This window comes from Medicago truncatula, chromosome 6 (assembly GCF_003473485.1).
Source record: "Medicago truncatula cultivar Jemalong A17 chromosome 6, MtrunA17r5.0-ANR, whole genome shotgun sequence".
Lineage (NCBI taxonomy): Eukaryota > Viridiplantae > Streptophyta > Magnoliopsida > Fabales > Fabaceae > Medicago > Medicago truncatula.
In genome coordinates this window covers 15,078,097-15,102,947 of record NC_053047.1, presented here as the reverse complement: position 1 = coordinate 15,102,947, position 24,851 = coordinate 15,078,097, and the positions used below count along the sequence as shown (strand labels likewise).

The 24,851-nt window shown below is 35.1% G+C and overlaps 2 long non-coding RNA genes and 1 pseudogene across 6 annotated transcripts; all 3 read right to left on the bottom strand.

The window, feature by feature from the left end:
• Window positions 1–140: 140 nt before the first annotated feature.
• On the bottom strand, window positions 141–11,857 carry LOC120575870 (uncharacterized). 2 transcript variants are annotated; one of them, XR_005642099.1, is made up of 5 exons: window positions 11,476–11,857; window positions 1,302–1,348; window positions 847–983; window positions 619–751; window positions 141–182 (listed from the first exon to the last, which is right to left on the bottom strand). It is a non-coding gene; the product is annotated as an uncharacterized lncRNA (long non-coding RNA). The 2 variants fall into 2 exon arrangements; XR_005642100.1 differs by lacking the exon at window positions 141–182 and adding an exon at window positions 325–446.
• Window positions 11,858–16,326: 4,469 nt separating this feature from the next.
• On the bottom strand, window positions 16,327–19,646 carry LOC120575866 (probable terpene synthase 2; annotated as a pseudogene). The gene is made up of 7 exons (XR_005642086.1): window positions 19,489–19,646; window positions 19,090–19,369; window positions 18,393–18,765; window positions 18,066–18,284; window positions 17,833–17,971; window positions 16,796–17,044; window positions 16,327–16,699 (listed from the first exon to the last, which is right to left on the bottom strand). The product of XR_005642086.1 is annotated as a probable terpene synthase 2 (transcript).
• A 2,039-nt stretch (window positions 19,647–21,685) lies between these two features.
• On the bottom strand, window positions 21,686–23,656 carry LOC120575868 (uncharacterized). 3 transcript variants are annotated; one of them, XR_005642093.1, is made up of 3 exons: window positions 23,179–23,656; window positions 22,496–22,628; window positions 21,686–22,059 (listed from the first exon to the last, which is right to left on the bottom strand). It is a non-coding gene; the product is annotated as an uncharacterized lncRNA (long non-coding RNA). The 3 variants fall into 3 exon arrangements; XR_005642092.1 differs by lacking the exon at window positions 23,179–23,656 and adding an exon at window positions 22,724–23,149; XR_005642094.1 differs by lacking the exon at window positions 23,179–23,656 and adding an exon at window positions 22,701–22,732.
• Between the last annotated feature and the right edge of the window lie 1,195 nt (window positions 23,657–24,851).

Sequence of the window (24,851 nt, the reverse complement as noted above, 5' to 3'; positions counted from 1 at the left end):
CAACACATTTTGAATGACATACTAAAACGATTGCAAGTTTTCATCCAATGTAACATGTACTCTATAAATTATAACATAGTCACAGGTATAATTGTACTCTATTTCCCCTGTCTTCCCATGTCTTTTCCTTTCTTTCATCTTCAAATCTTCTCACATCCTTTTACAGTATTAAACTTTTTGTTCTGCCAAAATAACAATATAATGCATGCTTAAGTAGTGGTCACATATAAACTATAACATAATCACATGTAGCAGCATAGAAAAACTTGCAATGATATCAACAATCATAGAGCAACATAAAATAGCAAAACCAAATATTGTTGAACCAAAAGATAAAAAATATGCTCAGAAATGAGCAACAAACCAGAACAATCCAACAAGTTCTTTTTAATTCCTTATGTATATGTTATTTCTATAGCTAATTGCCCAATTCTTGAGTCTCCTTCCTACAAGAAGCATACCTTCTAAAAACCCATCTAAATTACAAAATTATTATTGGTGCAACAATACAAGTAACTCTATTGCTAAATGCAGACAGTGATAATCTGATTATAATTGTAAGTGATTATTTTCACAGTAACAATCGTATTAAGTATTAACAGTAGGAATGGAGCTAACCTTAGACCATCTTTTGTAGAGCATCAATAGCCAACGTATTTGATGTCACAAATAAAGGATTTCGGGTCATTACTTTTGACACCATTTTCTGATCCGGTCACAGACCCTTGGCAATAACTCTAGTAGCATTATCCTAAACAAAAGACACACCTCATTTCCTTGTATCTGATAATACAATATACACACACTCAATGAACAAACATACATTCACATAGAAAATTCACAAACCATGTTAGTCATTATTCCAAATAACAAAGCATTCCAAATAACAAAGCATTGGCATCAGTCAACAATACAACATCAACGTGTCGTGCTGCCATTCTGCGACATGCGTCTGAAACTGATTTCCCCTTAGATATAGTGGTCTGAAAACAATAACCAACACAAAACAAGCATTCTACCATGAAGCACAATAAAAGCAAAATCAAAACAATAACCAACACAATACAAAACTCACACTTCATCTCAACCATTTTTTCAACGTGAAAAATCAAATGAAAGAAAAATAAGCAAGGAGATGCGAAACCAAAGATGAAAACAAATACATAATCGAAGATGAAATCAAATAAAAAATGGAAGATGAAGTTGAATACATAAAGATGAATTCGTATACGGAATCGAAGACGAAATCAAATAAAATCGAAGATGGAATTGAATTCGGAATTAAAGAAGTGTTAATTCACCTGTGATTCGCACATTTAGCTTTGCGGCCATGTTTGAACGTTTGCTTCTGGTTAGCTCGAACACATGAGAGAGATAGAGAGAGAGAGAGAGAGAGAGTGTTAAAAGAGTTGAAATGTTTTTTGTTTTAGTAGAATATGAATGTGTTTTGATATAGTGTTACCAATGTCCCTTTGTTTCATTGCTATTACACGTACACCCTCCGGTCATTAATATAAGCAAAAAACTACATTCTAAGTTCATTCATTTAATGATGTATGTGATCTATAATAAAGACATAATATTCCATTAAACTTTAAAGTTTGCTGCTATTCGCTGATGTTGCGGTTTAGAGTTGGTATTCCGTTAAACTTTAATTGTTTGAAACTAATTTCATCTACATGCAAGCCGTAATATTCCATGTAAATCATAAATAAAAAGTGTGTGCGCGCGTGTCATTTATTTCTTTACCGCTTTATATATATCCAAAAATGCAAAAAAAAAAAAAAAATTAGATTAGGGATTATGTGGTGATCCAACGTTACTACAAACAAATTCACGCGCTTTTATTTTTATTGATCCGTTAGTTTAATTTTCATTCATTATTCTAAAACAACAAAAACATTCAAATAACAAAAGTCCCAAAAATATTTTCATAATAAACCTTGATCCAAAATCAAGTGATTCCTTTTTTTTATTTCTTTATTAATCAAATTTCAATATATTTAATCATACAAGTCATTTTCTTTTAACATAAAAAATACAAACAAAACTTATTTTGTTATTTGGCTTTTCATTTTAAAACTTTTTTCGAAAACTAATAAAAAACACACAACCAATCAAACGTCAATTTCTACTATGAACTACGAGGTTTTGATCCCTCACGGGTAAGTAGGCAAATGACCATGTGTTTTTAAGCAAACAAGTTTATAGCACATTAATTAAATAAAACCGAGAGGTTCTCGTAGAGTACTACGAACATAAAGGGTGCTAATACATTCCCTTTGTGTAACCAAACCTCGAACCCTAAATCTTTTCAAAACATGGGGAGTTTGAACTTTTTTCCCCTTTTCAAATTAAATGTTCAGTCGTGAAATAATTAGTGAGTCAAACGCTAATCAAATAGTCTTTATCTCCAATAAATGACGCAACAGATATGCTAATGTGTGTTTAGGTGTGCAAATACATAGAATTAAATTGTGACTCTCTAAGTCATGTTTTGATTATGGTATATCAGGACTCTAAATGGGTGGGGCCGAGGGTGTTAAAACCCGCTGTAACGCCCTAGTTATTATTTAATTAATTTTATACTATGTGGAGTATATATATATATTTATATATGTTGGTTGGTGATTTATGTGGAGTATATGCATATATTTGTGTATATGTGATTTTTGGATGTTTTATGTGGTGTATTATTTTAGTATATGGTTTATTTAATAATAATTAGAATAAGTATGAAATATTAGTTATTTTGGAGTTAGGGGAGTTATTTAATAATTATTAAAATTAATGGGGAGTTAATGGAAATATTAGGGAGTTAAGTTAGAGGGAAGTTGGGAAATAGATGTCAGAAGCAGTTTACGTGAAACCAAGCCAAGGGAGAGAAAACCAGGAACAAGAGAGGAGAACCAAGAGTTGATCATTGCTGTGCATTTCTTCTTCAATTTCTAAGGTAAGGGTGAGGTTTACTTCAATAGTATAGAATTTAAAGTCTGATTTTGAGTTTAACAGGTTTTGGTAAAAATTGGGGATTTTGGGTTTTATGATGAAATTGTAATTTTTGAAGTTGTAAGCATGAATTTGATGTTAGAAATAGGTTCTAGTTGCACACAGAAAGTTAATTTGCATCTGTAAACTGATTTGGGGAGTGATTGGAAGAAAAATGGGATTTTTGGGTAAAACCAGTTTTCTGCCCGTACAGAAGTTCATCGCTCGCCTCGCGAGTAGCTGTGCTCGCCATGGCGAGTGAGCAACTTCATAGCTCGCCTCGCGAGCAATCCAACTCGCCATGGCGAGTAGCCCAGATTAAAACTTGATTTTTGAAAAGTTGTTATAAGATGTTTTGGGAATGGTTTAAGGTACCTAGATGATTTTAATGATGAATGGTGGAAGTTTTAGGTTAAAAAGATGAATAGGGAGCTTAGAATTGGAGTTTGAGTGAGAAAATAGCATTCTTCCCGAGAGCACCTAACTTTCACTCGCCTCGAGTTCGCCTTGAACTCGCCATGGCGAGCTAGTGTTTTTGTGAACTCGCCATGGCGAGCAGATGTGCTCGCGAGGCGAGCTACTCAGTTCCTGAATGTTGAATTTCGTGCTTGAATGGTAGTACCTTAATGTTGTTGTGTTGAGCATAGTTTCATGTGATTATGCATTATTGTGGTTGTTTTGATTGCTGGATTGATGATTGCTGATGATGAATGAAATGTATGCAAAGTATTGAATCATACATGTTGTTTAAGTGGAGTCACATGGAGTTGCATTGCATGGTCAGTTGTATGTAGATATACACAAGTAGTTCCATTGCATATGCATAAAAACAGCGGTGAGGGCTTCGGTCCTGGAGTACTAGTTGCTCAACAGCGGTGAGGGCTTCGGTCCTGATGAATGCTTTAACCATTCAAAAGCGGTGAGGGCCTCGGTCCTGATTGGTACCACATGCATAATTGCATTTCATTAAGAAGTCTAAGATGGTGTCTTAGCAGTGGTCATGTCATTTGCATGAGTCTTGGTTGTTGTTCGGTTTTATCTGATGTTGATGTTGATGTTGAATATACATTTATTCATATATATTCATTGTGATCTTGATGTGTTGTTGATGTTATTGGTAATATGTACATTGTATACATACTTGCTAAATGGATTATTATGGTGATGTTGTTGTGGCTTGTGAATTAAATATTGATATTTACAAGATTAATATGTTTGAAGTAATAGGGTGTTAGATTCATTTGATGATTTTAATATCTATATTTATTGTTGTGAATCTCACCCCTTCTGCTTGAAAACGTTGCCCTTCCTATGGGTAACTTGCAGGTGATCCTGAGTAGTAGGTGGTGGCTCATTGTCGTGTCTAGGGCTCTGATACGTGGGATGGGAACATTTATATTATTTTATTGTTGTTTTCCTCCTATGTATCAATTTTTGGAACTTGTTGATGTGGCCCTTTCATTGGCTAACTTATTGTTGTTTAGGCTTAATGCCAAGATGTTGTTGGAGATTAAAACATTGTTGTTGTTATTGAAATGCAAACTTTCCGCTGCTTAATTATTGAAGTTATGGATGATGTTGAATTAAATAGTTTTATTTTCTATTTAAGAATTTTGGAATTTGCAATGTAGCATGCCCGTTTGTGGAATTACTCTGATGTTTATATGTTATTTTATTGCTTTGGGTAACGGGGTGTTACAATTTGGCATCAGAGCAGGTTGGTCCGTCCGGCCAAGTAGTAGAGTCGTGTTGAGCCACCTAGGATAGAGTGTCAACTTTAATGTTGCTTTTTGTTGTTGTTCTGAGTTGTTGTTTGTCGTGTAGAATCTCGAGATGACTGGAAGTAGTGATGCTGCTCTTGTTGCTGCGCTTGAGGCTGTAGCTCAAGCTGTTCAACAGCAACCTAAGGTTGAGACTGGTGGTGATGGAACCAGGATGCTAGAGACTTTCCTGAGGAATCATCCACCAACTTTCAAGGGTAGGTATGATCCTGACGGTGCTCAGAAGTGGCTGAAGGAAATTGAAAGGATATTCAGGGTCATGCAGTGTTCCGAGGTTCAAAAGGTGCGGTTTGGGACGCACATGCTAGCTGAAGAGGCTGATGATTGGTGGATTAGTTTGTTGCCTGTTCTGGAGCAGGATGATGCTGTGGTAACTTGGGCTATGTTCAGGAAGGAGTTTCTGGGCAGATATTTTCCAGAGGATGTCAGAGGTAAGAAAGAGATTGAATTTCTGGAATTGAAACAGGGTGACATGTCTTTCACAGAGTATGCTGCAAAGTTTGTGGAGCTTGCCACATTCTACCCTCATTACAGTGCGGAGACAGCTGAGTTCTCCAAGTGTATCAAGTTTGAGAATGGATTGAGGGCTGACATCAAAAGAGCTTTTGGGTATCAGCAGATCAGAGTCTTCTCTGAGTTGGTTAATAGATGCAGAATCTATGAAGAAGACACCAAAGCTCATTATAAGATAATGAGTGAGAGGAGGGGTAAGGGACAGCAGAATCGTCCTAAGCCTTACAGTGCTCCTGCTGACAAAGGAAAGCAGAGGATGGGTGATGATAGGAGGCCCAAGAGGAGAGATGCTCCTGTGGAGATTGTTTGCTACAAGTGTGGTGAGAAAGGCCACAAGAGTAATGTTTGTGGAAGAGATGATAGGAAGTGCTTCAGGTGTGGTCAGAAGGGTCACAGTTTAGCTGAATGTAAGCGTGGGGATATTGTCTGTTACAACTGCAATGGGGAAGGTCATATCAGTTCACAGTGTCCTGAGCCGAAGAAGACTAGAATTGGTGGAAAGGTGTTTGCTTTGACTGGTACGCAGACTCCTAACGAGGACCGACTTATCAGAGGTACTTGTTTCTTTAATAGTACTCCTTTAATTGCTATTATTGATACTGGTGCTACTCATTGTTTTATTGCTATTGAATGTGCATATAAGTTGGGTTTGGATGTGTCTGATATGAAAGGGGAAATGGTTGTTGAAACTCCAGCTAAGGGTTCAGTAACCACTTCTCTTGTTTGTCTGCGGTGTCCTATATCTATGTTTGGTAGAGATTTTGTGATTGATTTAGTTTGTCTACCGTTGACGGGTATGGATGTTATCTTTGGTATGAATTGGTTAGAATATAATCGAGTTCATATCAACTGCTTTAGTAAGACGGTACATTTCTCTTCTGCTGAAGAAGAAGGTGAGGTTGAGCTTCTGTCTACGAAACAGATGAAACAGTTTGAACGTGATGGTATCCTGATGTATTCTCTAATGGCACAATTGTCGTTAGAAAATCAAGCTGTGATTGATGGGTTACCGGTAGTGAATGAATTTCCAGAAGTATTCCCTGATGAGATTCCTGATGTGCCACCAGAGAGGGAGGTTGAATTTTCAATTGATCTTGTTCCAGGAACTAAGCCGGTGTCGATGGCACCGTACCGTATGTCAGCTTCTGAGTTAGCTGAGTTGAAGAAACAGTTGGAGGACCTGTTGGATAAAAAGTTTGTAAGACCCAGTGTTTCACCTTGGGGAGCACCGGTGTTGTTGGTTAAGAAGAAGGATGGTAGTATGAGACTGTGTATAGATTACCGTCAGTTGAACAAAGTTACGATCAAGAACAGGTATCCGCTTCCTAGAATTGACGACTTGATGGATCAGTTAGTTGGTGCTAAGATTTTCAGTAAGATTGATTTGAGGTCTGGTTATCATCAGATAAAAGTGAAGGATGAGGATATGCAGAAGACGGCCTTTAGGACACGTTATGGTCATTACGAGTACAAAGTGATGCCTTTCGGTGTTACTAATGCGCCGGGTGTTTTTATGGAGTACATGAACCGAATTTTCCATGCTTTTCTGGATAAGTTTGTTGTGGTGTTTATTGATGATATTTTAATCTATTCCAAGGATGAGGAGGAGCATGCAGAGCATCTGAGAATTGTGTTGCAAGTGTTGAAAGAAAAGAGGTTGTATGCTAAGTTATCAAAATGTGAGTTCTGGTTAAATGAAGTAAGTTTTCTGGGTCACATTATTTCTCGTAGTGGTATTGCAGTGGATCCTTCAAAGGTTGATGCGGTATCACAATGGGAGACTCCGAAGTCGGTAACTGAGATCAGAAGTTTTCTGGGTTTGGCTGGTTATTACCGCAGGTTCATAGAAGGGTTTTCGAAGTTGGCTCTTCCGTTGACACAGTTGACCTGTAAGGGTAAATCTTTTGTGTGGGATGCTCAGTGTGAGAGTAGTTTCAATGAATTGAAGCGAAGATTGACAACTGCTCCTGTTTTGATTTTGCCTAAACCAGAAGAACCGTTTGTTGTGTACTGTGATGCATCTAAGCTGGGCTTAGGTGGTGTTCTGATGCAAGATGGCAAGGTGGTAGCGTATGCTTCTAGGCAGTTACGTGTTCATGAGAAGAATTATCCTACACATGACCTGGAGTTAGCTGCGGTGGTTTTTGTTTTGAAAATTTGGAGGCATTATTTGTACGGTTCCAGATTTGAGGTGTTCAGTGATCATAAAAGTTTGAAGTATTTATTTGACCAGAAGGAACTGAACATGAGGCAGAGGAGGTGGTTAGAGTTACTGAAGGATTTTGATTTTGGCTTGAATTACCATCCTGGTAAGGCCAATGTGGTTGCTGATGCTTTGAGTAGGAAAACTTTGCACATGTCTGCTTTGATGGTGAAAGAGTTTGAGTTGTTAGAACAGTTCAGAGATATGAGTCTTGTCTGTGAATTGTCACCCCAGAGTATACAGTTGGGAATGTTGAAAATTGATAGTGACTTCTTGAACAGTATCCGAGAAGCTCAGAAGGAAGATTTGAAGTTTGTTGATTTGATGACTTCTGGTAATGACACTGAGGATAGTGATTTTAAAGTTGATGATCAGGGTGTGCTGAGGTTCAGAGGTAGAGTTTGTATTCCTGACAATGAAGAGTTGAAGAAGTTGATTCTGGAGGAGAGTCACAAGAGTAGGTTGAGTATTCACCCGGGGGCTACAAAAATGTACCATGATTTGAAGAAACTGTTTTGGTGGTCCGGTTTGAAAAGGGATGTTGCTCAGTTTGTTTATGCCTGTTTGATTTGTCAGAAGTCCAAGGTTGAGCATCAGAAGCCTGCAGGGTTGTTGACACCGTTGGATGTACCGGAGTGGAAGTGGGACAGTATCTCTATGGATTTTGTAACGAGTTTACCGAACACTCCGAGGGGGCATGACGCTATTTGGGTAGTTGTCGATCGGTTGACGAAGTCGGCACATTTTATTCCTATTAATATCAGTTATCCGGTAGCGCAGTTGGCAGAGATTTACATTCACAGTGTAGTGAAGCTTCATGGTGTTCCGTCTAGCATTGTGTCGGATAGAGATCCGAGGTTCACTTCTAGGTTCTGGAAAAGTTTACAGGACGCCTTGGGTTCGAAATTGAAGTTGAGTTCGGCTTATCATCCTCAGACAGATGGTCAGTCGGAGAGGACAATTCAATCATTGGAAGATTTGTTGAGAGTGTGTGTGCTTGAGCAAGGTGGAGCTTGGGACAGTCATTTGCCTTTGATTGAGTTTACTTATAACAACAGCTATCACTCGAGTATTGGTATGGCACCGTTCGAAGCCTTGTATGGTCGGAGGTGTAGGACTCCTTTATGCTGGTTTGAGTCGGGTGAGAGTGTTGTGTTGGGACCGGATTTGGTACATGAGACTACTGAGAAAGTCAGGTTGATAAGAGAAAAGATGAAAGCTTCGCAGAGTCGACAGAAGAGTTACCATGACAAGCGAAGGAAGGATCTTGAGTTTCAGGAGGGTGATCATGTTTTTCTGAGGGTCACTCCTTTGACGGGTGTTGGTCGGGCTTTGAAGTCGAGGAAGTTGACTCCTAAGTTTATTGGTCCGTATCAGATTTCAGAGAGAGTTGGTACTGTGGCATATAGAGTTGGTTTGCCACCACATCTTTCGAACTTGCACGATGTGTTTCATGTTTCTCAGCTTCGGAAGTATGTTGCGGATCCTTCTCATGTGATTCCGAGGGATGATGATGTACAGGTTAGAGACAACCTGACAGTTGAGACTATGCCATTGAGGATTGATGACAGAAAGGTGAAGTCTTTGAGAGGTAAAGAGATACCTCTTGTGAGAGTCGTTTGGGGTGGAGCGACTGGTGAAAGTTTGACTTGGGAGCTGGAGAGTAAGATGCGGGAGTCGTATCCGGAGTTGTTTGCTTGAGGTAAGATTTCGAGGACGAAATTCCGTAATTTGGGGAGAGTTGTAACGCCCTAGTTATTATTTAATTAATTTTATACTATGTGGAGTATATATATATATTTATATATGTTGGTTGGTGATTTATGTGGAGTATATGCATATATTTGTGTATATGTGATTTTTGGATGTTTTATGTGGTGTATTATTTTAGTATATGGTTTATTTAATAATAATTAGAATAAGTATGAAATATTAGTTATTTTGGAGTTAGGGGAGTTATTTAATAATTATTAAAATTAATGGGGAGTTAATGGAAATATTAGGGAGTTAAGTTAGAGGGAAGTTGGGAAATAGATGTCAGAAGCAGTTTACGTGAAACCAAGCCAAGGGAGAGAAAACCAGGAACAAGAGAGGAGAACCAAGAGTTGATCATTGCTGTGCATTTCTTCTTCAATTTCTAAGGTAAGGGTGAGGTTTACTTCAATAGTATAGAATTTAAAGTCTGATTTTGAGTTTAACAGGTTTTGGTAAAAATTGGGGATTTTGGGTTTTATGATGAAATTGTAATTTTTGAAGTTGTAAGCATGAATTTGATGTTAGAAATAGGTTCTAGTTGCACACAGAAAGTTAATTTGCATCTGTAAACTGATTTGGGGAGTGATTGGAAGAAAAATGGGATTTTTGGGTAAAACCAGTTTTCTGCCCGTACAGAAGTTCATCGCTCGCCTCGCGAGTAGCTGTGCTCGCCATGGCGAGTGAGCAACTTCATAGCTCGCCTCGCGAGCAATCCAACTCGCCATGGCGAGTAGCCCAGATTAAAACTTGATTTTTGAAAAGTTGTTATAAGATGTTTTGGGAATGGTTTAAGGTACCTAGATGATTTTAATGATGAATGGTGGAAGTTTTAGGTTAAAAAGATGAATAGGGAGCTTAGAATTGGAGTTTGAGTGAGAAAATAGCATTCTTCCCGAGAGCACCTAACTTTCACTCGCCTCGAGTTCGCCTTGAACTCGCCATGGCGAGCTAGTGTTTTTGTGAACTCGCCATGGCGAGCAGATGTGCTCGCGAGGCGAGCTACTCAGTTCCTGAATGTTGAATTTCGTGCTTGAATGGTAGTACCTTAATGTTGTTGTGTTGAGCATAGTTTCATGTGATTATGCATTATTGTGGTTGTTTTGATTGCTGGATTGATGATTGCTGATGATGAATGAAATGTATGCAAAGTATTGAATCATACATGTTGTTTAAGTGGAGTCACATGGAGTTGCATTGCATGGTCAGTTGTATGTAGATATACACAAGTAGTTCCATTGCATATGCATAAAAACAGCGGTGAGGGCTTCGGTCCTGGAGTACTAGTTGCTCAACAGCGGTGAGGGCTTCGGTCCTGATGAATGCTTTAACCATTCAAAAGCGGTGAGGGCCTCGGTCCTGATTGGTACCACATGCATAATTGCATTTCATTAAGAAGTCTAAGATGGTGTCTTAGCAGTGGTCATGTCATTTGCATGAGTCTTGGTTGTTGTTCGGTTTTATCTGATGTTGATGTTGATGTTGAATATACATTTATTCATATATATTCATTGTGATCTTGATGTGTTGTTGATGTTATTGGTAATATGTACATTGTATACATACTTGCTAAATGGATTATTATGGTGATGTTGTTGTGGCTTGTGAATTAAATATTGATATTTACAAGATTAATATGTTTGAAGTAATAGGGTGTTAGATTCATTTGATGATTTTAATATCTATATTTATTGTTGTGAATCTCACCCCTTCTGCTTGAAAACGTTGCCCTTCCTATGGGTAACTTGCAGGTGATCCTGAGTAGTAGGTGGTGGCTCATTGTCGTGTCTAGGGCTCTGATACGTGGGATGGGAACATTTATATTATTTTATTGTTGTTTTCCTCCTATGTATCAATTTTTGGAACTTGTTGATGTGGCCCTTTCATTGGCTAACTTATTGTTGTTTAGGCTTAATGCCAAGATGTTGTTGGAGATTAAAACATTGTTGTTGTTATTGAAATGCAAACTTTCCGCTGCTTAATTATTGAAGTTATGGATGATGTTGAATTAAATAGTTTTATTTTCTATTTAAGAATTTTGGAATTTGCAATGTAGCATGCCCGTTTGTGGAATTACTCTGATGTTTATATGTTATTTTATTGCTTTGGGTAACGGGGTGTTACACCCGCCCCACCCCGCCCCGTTGCCATGTCTAGTAACAACTAGTTTAAATCTCTCTCTCTCTCCCCCTCCCTCCGTCCCTCCCTCCACATGCTTAAGGGGTCTGAGTTTCTTACCAGTTTAAACAATATATTGTTGGTTGCTTTAAGGTATTTCTTTTCCCGTATGCCTTGGATCTCCGGTACAAGATGCATGCCATCTCATAACTCTGTCGTGACTTCTAGCTGCCTCTGTATGCAATCCACTGTGTAAATGCAAGACACGCTGCTAGTCTCTCCTCGAAAAAGAGCCCTTCCCCCAATTCCCAGTTTCCCTTGGCTTTCATATGAATAAAAGTTCTGAAGAATCGCTTAATAAAATGTGTGTAGAACTTTTATTCGTCACAAGTTTAGCCATATATTTCCCTTTCTTTTGCATGTATCAAATAGAAAAAGATATGACCATTTTATAATGTTTAAAGCTTAAACTTACTTTGCATAGATTTTAGAATACTTGGTAAAATGCCCCTTAACTGTATTGAATTATCTTGGTTGTCCCGTTAATATACTTAGTAAGGAGGTTGTATAAAAAAATAATTTAATTATAAGAAATAATTTTAATTTTTTAACCTTTTGTGATAGAATAAAAATGTTTTTACCTTAGGAAAAATGTCAGATATTAAAAAGGTCGGATAATTTTTAGAAAGCATCTGATACAAAATATAAGCATTGGTGACTTCAAACAAGATTTGAAGAAATGTCAAACCAAAAGTAAAAAAATTAATTAGAAGAGATATCTTATCTTGAAGCTTCTGATGGAATCAAACTCATTGCATCTGAAGATGGCGTCAATAGTCTTGGACACTTTGACCTGATTCGTCTTCTTCTAATGGAATGTCGCTTTCAAACCTTTAATGGTACAATCTGTCTTCTTTTGGCCACGTGCAGAATCAAACATGAAAATTCAAGGATAAAGAGAATGTAACATATCATTCTATAAGAAGGAAAGGATTTTCGATTGACTATTCAACAACATTATCCATAAGAAGTAAAAGTCTTAACGATTTTGATCAGGCTTCTCAAGGACTTAATTGAAGCGTTGATCCCTCTTAAATAACGAGTCTATTATTCTCTCCTAGACAAGAACCTGACTTCAATCATTTTACAAATGTCATTACTCTGTATAATTAAATAGCGCAAAAACAGTTAAAAAAATTCTAAAAAATTTTAATCTTAGAGGGAAAACACTAATTCTAAAATTAGAGTTTTCTCCTAAGCTGAAAACACGATAAGAAGCAATTAAAGTTCTGCTTCTGATGTGATGTTTAGTACTAGATTGCAGCGGATAAAAACAGAGAGAGAGAGAGAGAAAAAAAGAAGAAAGACACAAAGCAATTATACAGGTTCCTTCCACAAACCGGAAGTCAGTCATCCCTTTCACTTCCAAGGAGAGTTCATTAAAATGTAATATCTGATTACAACTGCTCAATGCTAAAACTAGCAAGAGACTTCAAACTACTTAAGCACAACTGCAAGAGATTTCATATGCTCCTGAACACAATCAAGAGACTTCTTATCCTCAAGCACAGCTGCAAGAGACTTCTATTCAAACAGAATTACAAAGAAAAATGTTTGATGCTGAACACTTGATATACAATCAATGGTGTTCACAATACAAATCAGATACAAACTCTTAAGACTCTAAAATTTCTAAGATATAAACTTTGATAAGAAATTCTACGTGAACTTTTGATGCAGAACAATTTCAGCAGAGTTTTGGCGCTTGTAAATTGTTGTATAGTCTTCACTCCTTTATATAGAGGTGTGAAAGAGACGTTGTGAATTGCCAGCACATCAAAATAGAGTCGTTTGAAAGTTTGATCAATCACCAATGATATTTTTCCTGATATGGTTATTATCCTATGAAGGATCAATTTCAAATCCATTCCATGTATGAAGGAACATTGTTGCAGGCATAGTTGTTATCCTTGTCCTGTAGCAGAGACACAAACTGAGTAGTGGAGGTAATGGTTGTACACTTCGTACAATTGTACTTTGTCAATGCTCTTCAAAGAACAAGCATACAATGCCTTCAAATTTATATGAATCACGTGTGTGTTGTTTTAATTTTAAATTTTAACTATTCATTTCCAAGTATACAGGGGCGGATCCACAATATAGGTAAGTGTGGTTTATAGCCACATATAATTGTTAGCATTTTTTCCCTTTTACCATGCCTAAAAATATTGATTATGTACTATATATGTTGTGCTTATATCACATTCCTTTATATTCTACGGTCTATCAGTGGAGGAAGTGCTTTTCTCTTGTACATGTCCTGGGTTCAACTCCCATTACCTTGCAACCTGTAGGAATTGTACCTGCAAAAGAAGGGTCGATGATACACCCTAACCGCTTTGCCATAGTGCTTAATCTGTTGTATATAGTATCGTTTAAATATATAGTATTATAAACCAAAGATAATGAACAGAGAGTTGAATTTTACAGTATACATATGTTGAATTTTACATGTACATGGTGGATGGTTATGTTTATTGTATACATATGTTGAATTTTACATTTCATTATCCTTTGCAAATGTGTTCAACCTATGTGGCCTGCTATGCTAGAGAACGAACAGAGAGTTGGATGTGCATGTTGGTTTGAATTTCTCTCTACTGCATTGGCTCAAGTTCTTCATATACTTTTCGAAAAGAGAACATGAGATGTTTGAGTAACTAATGTTGTCATTGTACTCGGCTTTATATGTATTATCCTTTTCAAAATTTCTAAAATGATATATAATAAGTTCTAAAAAGTTGAAAATAAAAAATGATGAAAAAAATATAGGATTTACTCTCCTATGTATAGAAGCTAAGGACATATTTGGCTCTTGTAACTGTTGTATGTATGTATATTTTAACATACTCTCTTATTATATTGAGTTACATTAGAGGGTGTGTTAAAAGGTGATAAACTGAGCTTGTTTTTGGCTGCTTGCTGGTGGATTTGGAGAGCAAGAAATCTATTATGCTTGGAAAGTGTAACGATTACAAAAAAAAAAAAAAAAATTGGAGCAAGAAACATTGTGGGTTGGATGGATTTGTTAGATCCCCCCGCTGGAATCACCCCTTTGTTGCGGGCTGATGCTCATTAGGCTCAGTTTGTGAGTGCTGAACATTTAATTACGATGGCATTGTGTTTACACCGATTTTTGGTAATGTAAACTTCATTATCCATCAATGGTATCCATCAATGATTTCAGGACATAAATGTCGATCGAGGGTGACAAATGTATTTTTAAAGGGGATCGTTCAAGCCTCGCGGTTTATGACATCACTTCCAGCATTCTTTAAGAACATTAATGTCAGAATTGTTTCCAACATCTTGTAATAACAAGTTGTCTCATGACCACATGATAGAAAATTTCCCAAGTGAGCATGTTAAAAAGAAGAAGAAATAGAATAAAGATGAAAAGAAATGCAAAAGAAAAAGGAAAGTAAAACAAGAACATTGGTATTAAATTGTAGGAATGTAAAGGGTGGTCGGAATCTGTCAATCTCTCCACTCCTGAACCCGTTTGCTCCCATGGCGTAGGTGTTACAGAGTTTTCAGAAGTCAAGAAACCAACCTATTGTTATTATTACAAACTGATATATATATAGGCCTTGTAGAGAAAACTACCACTAAATCCTACGGTCTATATTAAAAGTAGAAATAACTTCCTATAACTTCCTAAGACACTAGGAAATAACTTTCATGCACTAAGACACTAAGAATTAATCTTTGTAGCCCTTCAGTTTTGTTTGTCACCGCATGTTCGACTTTGCCTTATTATTGTTACTAGCACCATGTCCACGTTGAAGCATTCCATATCTTTAGACATTGGATCTTGCATAATCATGTTACATCACGTTACTGTGCCAATAATTTCTTTATTTCTCCAAGGCTCCTCCCACAAAAATGAATCACTTGATGAACTAATGGTTCTCCAAGGCTTCATTAGCCAGATGCATGAAATATATTAAATTACTTTGTCGAAAACACAGCGTGTCGAAGTCTGTATGCTCTTGGTCGAAATCTCTTTGCACTTTGCAGCATGTCGAAAGAACCTATTTGCCTTGTCGAAAATAGAATCATGAGTTCGACCAAATAGTTCATTTTTGATGTTAACAGATTGTTTGTTTTTTTAATTTGAAGGATTGCGATGGGATTGTTATTAAGTTAGGTGGTGATAATGTAGTATGATAATTATTCACGGAGATAGAAATAATTTTGTGGGTAAGTCAATTCTTTTAATGTATTAATTTATAATTTTATATTAGTTAATTTGGGTGACTATTAACTTTTTATTTATGGAACATGTTATAAACTGATGTTTTAAGGATGTTATATTCCACACATGCATAAAAATTGGTGAGAGATATAGCATTATATATATAATAATTAAAAACAAATAAATATTCATAAAAGTTTGTTGCCTTAGTGGCTAGGAATTCATTGAAGGTTGGTTCGGTTCCCTTTGACGTTTTTTAATAAATCTTTTAAAAAACAAATAGAAAATTAACAAAAAAATGGCATGCCTGATTCAAACTAGGAATAGAAAGGTACTTGATTTCTTAGGTTATCTGCTTGTATATATAATATTACTTCAAACTCTAATATGTATACATATACTTATTAAAAATTATTTTACTAAGATTTTGGATGGGGCGTGATCCACTCTAACCCATGAGTGGTTCCGCCACGGATGATAATATTATTAAGATATGAGATCATTTTCACTATTTGAACAACGGAAGATTATAGTTGCACCAACGAAAAACTCATAATATATTTTTTTTGGGACCCCTTTATAAGGACCCAACAAATAATTTATTCTGCCAATTGATAATAATTTCAAAGTTTTACAACAATAATTTACCAAACAACTTTTAACTTTAAAAGAGTGAGGATCCACCTTTGATCCATTTTTTTAGGTTCTTCACATTGGAAGCACTAAGTTTCCTTTATTCAAATTTGAAACTCGAAATATAAATAAAGCACGCAAAGACATAAACATCGATGCTTAAATTGGAATTGGATCCACCATCACGTCTTTAATGTATGTTTTCATCAGTCCTTCAGCATGTGTGTAGTTATCTTTATCTGTGTAAAACACATCCATAAAACGCGAAAAATTGAGAGCGCGAGTTAGAAAATCCATTGGAACTTCGGTTGGCCTAAGACAATCTCTGTTTATATCTTTCCAAGCTATTGCAACTCCTTTTTGGCATTCTTGAATACCAGCTTCCCTAGACATACCATGATGCTTTTTATAACAATCCAACAATGAGCAAACATGTCCCCTTTTTTGTTCAAACTGTAAAATAAGAAATAACCATGCAAGTATTTATACCATGTCAAATAAAAAGTAGTATATTAAGAAGGAAATAATTTCAATAATTAATATAGATACCTCAGTGGACACAATTTCATCCATTAGCCTACATATATTTGCAGCACCATTAACAATTTTTGGCTCATTTGTTACCCATTTGAAAATGTTTTCAGTGACTTTGTCTCCCATGCCAATGTAAGAAGCTAATATTAGCAAACTGTAACAACATGATGTTCTTGATACGCGCATGTACTCTTCTGTTGTTGGTATATAGTTTTCGTTCAACCATCTAGCCTCAGTCATATAGGCTTGGACTGCCTTTTTAAACTACCATCATCATCATGCAATACAATTGAATTATGAGCATACTGTTGATTAATAATTAATAATTAAAAGATATTTCATTTATTAAGTAATAAAGGCTACTACATACTACTTACGCACTCATTTGTACTCTTTCTGTTTCATTTTAATTGTCACTTACAATTTTTTATATGTTTCAAAATAATCATTACTTTACAATATCAATGTAATATTATTTTTTATTCATTAATATACCCTTATTTATTGAATTCTACCTTACTTAATTAATCCACTAACTACTATTAATAAGGGTGTTTTATTGAATGATACTAATTTTAACATTAAAATAAAATCAACTTATCATGGAGTAATTATTAATGTGTTTAGCAAAGAGCAATTAAATTACTACTCTCACGTTCTTTTTGTAGAATAATTTTGTTTCTATTTAACTATCAAAGTTCAATGCAATATTAAATGTTGTTTTTTCAATATTACCCTTAATTATTTATTACAAAGAGAGAAATATATGAAACAATATATTAAATGAATGAGGCTATTATTGGAAATTGATAAATTATTGTATCAGAAGTAGTTATATTTATTGATTGTATTGATTTATGTAAAATGTTAAAAAGTGAAAATTAAAAAGGAACGGAGGTAGTATGTTCAAACAAACTGAAATGTTAAATTTCTCAACTTCACAATGTTAAATTGGTACCTCTTTTGTGTGGATTTTTATTTTCTCAATTATAAATCCTATTTGCCTATAAAAAATACTTCAATTTAAGTATAGAAAAGGCACAAACTCATACTTCTTTTTTGTAGTAGTTGAGGATGTACTCCCTTCCTTCTTCGATCATTGCTTGCTCTATTTCTTCGTAAACGTTCCAGAACGATTTATAAAGTAATTTCATGTAATCTGGAAGATCATCCGAGACGATAACATCCCACCTGAAAATCAATTTCGTTGCAATCACTTTCATTTTTTCTTAAAAAAAATATACGGAAAATTAAATGTGATGGATCTATGAATATGTCAATAAACCTTTCAATTGCCTCGGTAAAACGTTCAAGTTCATCAATGGTTCCATATGAATCATATGTATCATCAATGAGTGATAACATGACGTTTATTTTCGGTAACATTTTCCTTGCTCGAGAATATTGCGGCTCAAAATATACGGTCAAAGTCCAAAAGCAACATTCCACAATTCTGTCTCGTGCATAAGGTAGTTTGCTAGAAAAATCCAATTCCTTCCACCATCTTTAAAGACAACAAACAATTTTGTTATTACAAGGATTGTTCTTTGAAATATTCTTTTTAATTTGGTTTTGTTACAAAAAGATTGAAGGGTGTGATCAAAGTACTTACTTGGAAATGTTTCCAAATTCTTTTTGATGTAGGCTTTGGAGCAAATTGAAATCTAATTTAGAGAAAGTGAGTAGTATTTCATCATGGGAAGGATCTTGCTCATAGATAGAAATGTACCGTCGTGCCTCTAGCCTAGGCAAGCTCTTGTGGAGAGCCTGCCTTAAAGCATATTTGACTTGTGCTGCAAGAGAATGGCTCGATTCGGTAGCAATGAACTCAAGGTGCGTGGAAGTAAAAGCCAATGCCTCTTCCAAAATGTCTTCTCCATGAACAATCAAATGTGAGGCTTCATACAAGCTTAACATCCCTTCGACATCCATGATAAGTGTTTCGTTAAAGTTTCCTTGCTCATCTTTAAACTTGGTGAACACATCTAGCGAGTTTATAAAAACAAAAAGAAAAGAAAAACCATTAGATTCACACAAGAAAATCATTGCATTCCTGAAAAGAAATACTGACTATTCTCTCTAGTCTCAAAAATAAATAACGATTTTCTGAATAACAGATGTATCTGATCTCAAAATTTAATTCTTCACGCTATGTATTAGAGACGAAAAAAGATTTGAGTTATGCATGCTTTTTGTGAACCTAGTGTTTTTCACATTTTTCATCATTACTTAGAGTTAAGAGAGATCCTAACAATTGATTAAAGAGAAAGCAACAAATGTAAATAAGTACGAGTTATATCCATTCATACTTGGTGAAACGTAAAATCCATGTTGCCTCAACACCCTAAATAGCACAGCAAGAGAAAAAAGGTTGTCTTCAAGAATTATTTCTCCATTTTCAACATAACTTTTGTGGATATGTTGCAGAACTTCATCAATCTCTTTTTCAAAATGATAACTCAAACCCAAACGGCATATTGAATCAATCAGTTTAACTTTCTCAAAAGATTTCTCTGATTTTGCAACAAGCATATTTCTTACATGACTTTTAAGTGTATCAATTTGTGTTACAATATTCTGATCAAGTTCCTGCAAGTGTTTGAAAATAAAATTTTCAATTAGTAAGAAAATTTATCTAATTATAAAATGACAAGGCTAATCATTGTTCGAATAGATGAACTATAGAAATGAATAAGGAACATATATACCATAGATTCTGAAGCATATTGAATGAAATATTCCCCCAAATGTTAGGGTGATAATCTGCCAGATTTCTTTGCTTGGTTTCAGGATTGGAGTTACTTAGAGTAGACATCCCTAATGAAATGAATGAATGCTTTAATTTATTAATAGCTCTATTTCTTCAACTCTATGGTTTTGGGATGGAAAATAAAGTGTCTACTACATAGATATTTATAGTAAACATATTATTTTTTTAATTACATATTTAAGCATATTTTATAAGAATAAGTAACGTGCATGATTCTCTGTTTTTGACAAAAAATGCATGTCTTATTTTAACGTAAAATAAGGCGAGCTGTCGGTCTGCGCTCGCAATTAAATCTTTAACGGTATGTTTTATAAGAATACATCATTATTGATTTTTTTTTAGAGGATAATCATCATTCATTTTAAATAAAATATTTGTAGGGCTATATTATAATTTAAATTACGGCACATGTATGTGTATATGTATAAGTAAATATAATGTAAATTTCATTCAATAATTTATTCAAGGTGAGCTGTCGGTGTGCGCTCGCAAAATTTGTAATTTTGAAACACGTGATGATTTGGAAATATATCTATAACTATAAATAAATAATATTACCTCTCCGTAGGTGTGTATGAGAATACGTTAAATCGGTCTACAAAGGCCTACGTCCAACGATGGATCTAGAAATTTTGAGCACTGTAGACAACATATATTTTTTAGTTTTTAAAGAAAAAGTATAGATATACATCATAATTGTTCTATGTGGTTTTCATATCATATAAATATTGAATGATTTTCCAATTTTCAATGTCAATAAAATTATATTTTATTCTTAATAATATTCGTTAAGAACAAACAAAAGAATTTACCCGAGGAGGATAAAAATACTCACAAAGGTGGCGGATCAATGAAAGTGGGCGTTGCGGTCGTTGATATAGTGGTCTGAGGATAAGATGGCCGCAACCCTGTTGAGGAGAAGGGGGTGTCATGATGCTCAAGTTAGTATATGAGCAAGAGTGGGGTGAAGCATGAAGAGATACATACCTTGTGATATTGTCAAAATTACTTTATATAGGGTTGAGGCGAGCGTTGTATAGTCCTGGGTTAGCCGTTATGATAGACACTCATTATGATGAGATTGAATGGCCGTTCCAAACCATTAGTATTATAGTCTATTATTGGTATGAGAGGATCCAAAACTATTGGGAGGCTTTGCTAGTTGGGACTTTGAGTAATTGGGCTCTAATTTGTGGCAGACTAGGCTTTTGGCTAGTCCAGATCATAAGCCATCAAGTCTTTAGTTCGAGGCATTCAAAGTGATGACTTCAAATGATGACAAGCAAAAAGGTGATGTCAAACTTATTTTGATAGAAATGATCCATAAAATAATGTTTATGATACTTTTAGTTCGATTATTATCCTAAGAGGATTTGTATTATGTTCCGAGGAGAGTTGTTTTTAAGTTTAATCTTTTGTGGAAAGCGTAGCGAGAAGATAATGTTTTTTCTTCTCAAATAGTGACGTGATTTTGCCAATCTTTTTTAGTTTTGTTCTCGTTGCAAGCTGAGCACACATAGATTTGTAGAGTTGGGTCATTGTAAAAATGATATTGTTCACGTTTGTAAACATGAGTTAATTACAACATGTGACATGCTTAGTGAAATGTCCCAGGTGGAATTCCAAGAGCACTTTGAATAAGACTTAGATGAAAATACATTGTTCAAGATAATGATTTTGATCCCCCTATTGTTCTCTAGGTGTCTCGCTTTATAAGTTTCACTTTCTTGAACTAATGGGCCTCTCTTTGGATGTTCAAGCCCATTAACCCTCTGAGGTCCATATGGCTCATGTGTACCAGGCGTGTGGAGCTGATCGTTTCTTTGCACTGCTCTTTTGTACAAGACGAGTGGAGTCAAGGGTACACAACTCATGCCAAATTCCATCCATACAACTTTATCTCTCAAGCTCATTGAGTCTCTCAAGTATTTAATATATAACCTTGAAAATATTCTAAATAGTTGAACAGTGTTTATATAATAACATGTACTTTTGATATCTTTATGGGTTACAACTTGGCTTAGGTAAAAAGGAGATGTGTTTGGGAGAGTAAACTAAAATTGGAGTTATGTATCCACCCTATTGAACCAAAAAAGGGTTTTGAACAATGCCTCTGAAGTTTTGAAGATAACAAGTATGAAAAAAACAATTGGATATTGTCATACCCCAAATTTTGACTTAAAATATCGACATTCATACGTCGTTTGACCCTGATCGGGCTCTGACTTCACTCATATTTGAATTAACATATTAGAGAGAAGTTTTAATAACCAATTTGAATTACATACTCTATAAAATTTCCCCTGTCTTGCATAATGAAAATGAACTATGCACTATGCAACACATTTTGAATTACATACTAAAACGATTGCAAGTTTTCATCCAATGTAACATGTACTCTATAAATTATAACATAGTCACAGGTATAATTGTACTCTATTTCCCCTGTCTTCCCATGTCTTTTCCTTTCTTTCTTCTTCAAATCTTTTACAGTATTAAACTTTTTGTTCTGCCAAAATAACAATATAATGCATGCTTAAGTAGTGGTCACATATAAACTATAACATAATCACATGTAGCAGCATAGAAAAACTTGCAATGATATCAACAATCATAGAGCAACATACAATAGCAAAACCAAATATTGTTGAACCAAAAGATAAAAAATATGCTCAGAAATGAGCAACAAACCAGAACAATCCAACAAGTTCTTTTTAATTCCTTATGTATTTGTTATTTCTATAGCTAATTGCCCAATTCTTGAGTCTCCTTCCTACAAGAAGCATACCTTCTAAAAACCCATCTAAATTACCAAATTATTATTGGTGCAACAATACAAGTAACTCTATTGCTAAATGCAGACAGTGATAATCTGATTATAATTGTAAGTGATTATTTTCACAGTAACAATCGTATTAAGTATTAACAGTAGGAATGGAGCTAACCTTAGACCATCTTTTGTAGAGCATCAATAGCCAACGTATTTGATGTCACAAATAAAGGATTCCGGGTCATTACTTTTGACACCATTTTCTGATCCGGTCACAGACCCTCGGCAATAACTCTAGTAGCATTATCCTAAACAAAAGACACACCTCATTTCCTTGTATCTGATAATACAATATAAACACACTCAATGAACAAACATACATTCACATAGAAAATTCACAAACCATGTTAGTCATTATTCCGAATAACAAAGCATTCCAAATAACAAAGCATTGGCATCAGTCAACAATACAACATCAACGTGTCGTGCTGCCATTCTGCGACATGCGTCTGAAACTGATTTCCCCTTAGATATAGTGGTCTGAAAACAATAACCAACACAAAACAAGCATTCTACCATGAAGCACAATAAAAGCAAAATCAAAACAATAACCAACACAATACAAAACTCACACTTCATCTCAACCATTTTTTCAACGTGAAAAATCAAATGAAAGAAAAATAAGCAAGGAGATGCGAAACCAAAGATGAAAACAAATACATAATCGAAGATGAAATCAAATAAAAAATGGAAGATGAAGTTGAATACATAAAGATGAATTCGTATACGGAATCGAAGACGAAATCAAATAAAATCGAAGATGGAATTGAATTCGGAATTAAAGAAGTGTTAATTCACCTGTGATTCGCACATTTAGCTTTGCGTCCATGTTTGAACGTTTGCTTCTGGTTAGCTCGAACACATGAGAGAGATAGAGAGAGAGAGAGAGAGAGAGAGAGAGTGTTAAAAGAGTTGAAATGATTTTTGTTTTAGTAGAATATGAATGTGTTTTGATATAGTGTTACCAATGTCCCTTTGTTTCATTGCTATTACACGTACACCCTCCGGTCATTAATATAAGCAAAAAACTACATTCTAAGTTCATTCATTTAATGATGTATGTGATCTATAATAAAGACATAATATTCCATTAAACTTTAAAGTTTGCTGCTATTCGCTGATGTTGCGGTTTAGAGTTGGTATTCCGTTAAACTTTAATTGTTTGAAACTAATTTCATCTACATGCAAGCCGTAATATTCCATGTAAATCATAAATAAAAAGTGTGTGCGCGCGTGTCATTTATTTCTTTACCGCTTTATATATATCCAAAAATGCAAAAAAAAAAAAAATTAGATTAGGGATTATGTGGTGATCCAACGTTACTACAAACAAATTCACGCGCTTTTATTTTTATTGATCCGTTAGTTTAATTTTCATTCATTATTCTAAAACAACAAAAACATTCAAATAACAAAAGTCCCAAAAATATTTTCATAATAAACCTTGATCCAAAATCAAGTGATTCCTTTTTTTTATTTCTTTCTTAATCAAATTTCAATATATTTAATCATACAAGTCATTTTCTTTTAACATAAAAAATACAAACAAAACTTATTTTGTTATTTGGCTTTTCATTTTAAAACTTTTTTCGAAAACTAATAAAAAACACACAACCAATCAAACGTCAATTTCTACTATGAACTACGAGGTTTTGATCCCTCACGGGTAAGTAGGCAAATGACCATGTCTTTTTAAGCAAACAAGTTTATAGCACATTAATTAAATAAAACCAAGAGGTTCTCGTAGAGTACTACGAACATAAAGGGTGCTAATACATTCCCTTTGTGTAACCAAACCTCGAACCCTAAATCTTTTCAAAACATGGGGAGTTTGAACTTTTTTCCCCTTTTCAAATTAAATGTTCAGTCGTGAAATAATTAGTGAGTCAAACGCTAATCAAATAGTCTTTATCTCCAATAAATGACGCAACAGATATGCTAATGTGTGTTTAGGTGTGCAAATACATAGAATTAAATTGTGACTCTCTAAGTCATGTTTTGATTATGGTATATCAGGACTCTAAATGGGTGGGGCCGAGGGTGTTAAAACCCGCCCCACCCCGCCCCGTTGCCATGTCTAGTAACAACTAGTTTAAATCTCTCTCTCTCTCCCCCTCCCTCCGTCCCTCCCTGTACATGCTTAAGGGATCTGAGTTTCTTGCCAGTTTAAACAATATATTGTTGGTTGCTTTAAGGTATTTCTTTTCCCGTATGCCTTGGATCTCCGGTACAAGATGCATGCCATCTCATTACTCTGTCGTGACTTCTAGCTGCCTCTGTATGCAATCCACTGTGTAAATGCAAGACACGCTGCTAGTCTCTCCTCGAAAAAGAGCCCTTCCCCCAATTCCCAGTTTCCCTTGGCATTCATATGAATAAAAGTTCTGAAGAATCGCTTAATAAAATGTGTGTAGAACTTTTATTCGTCACAAGTTTAGCCATATATTTCCCTTTCTTTTGCATGTATCAAA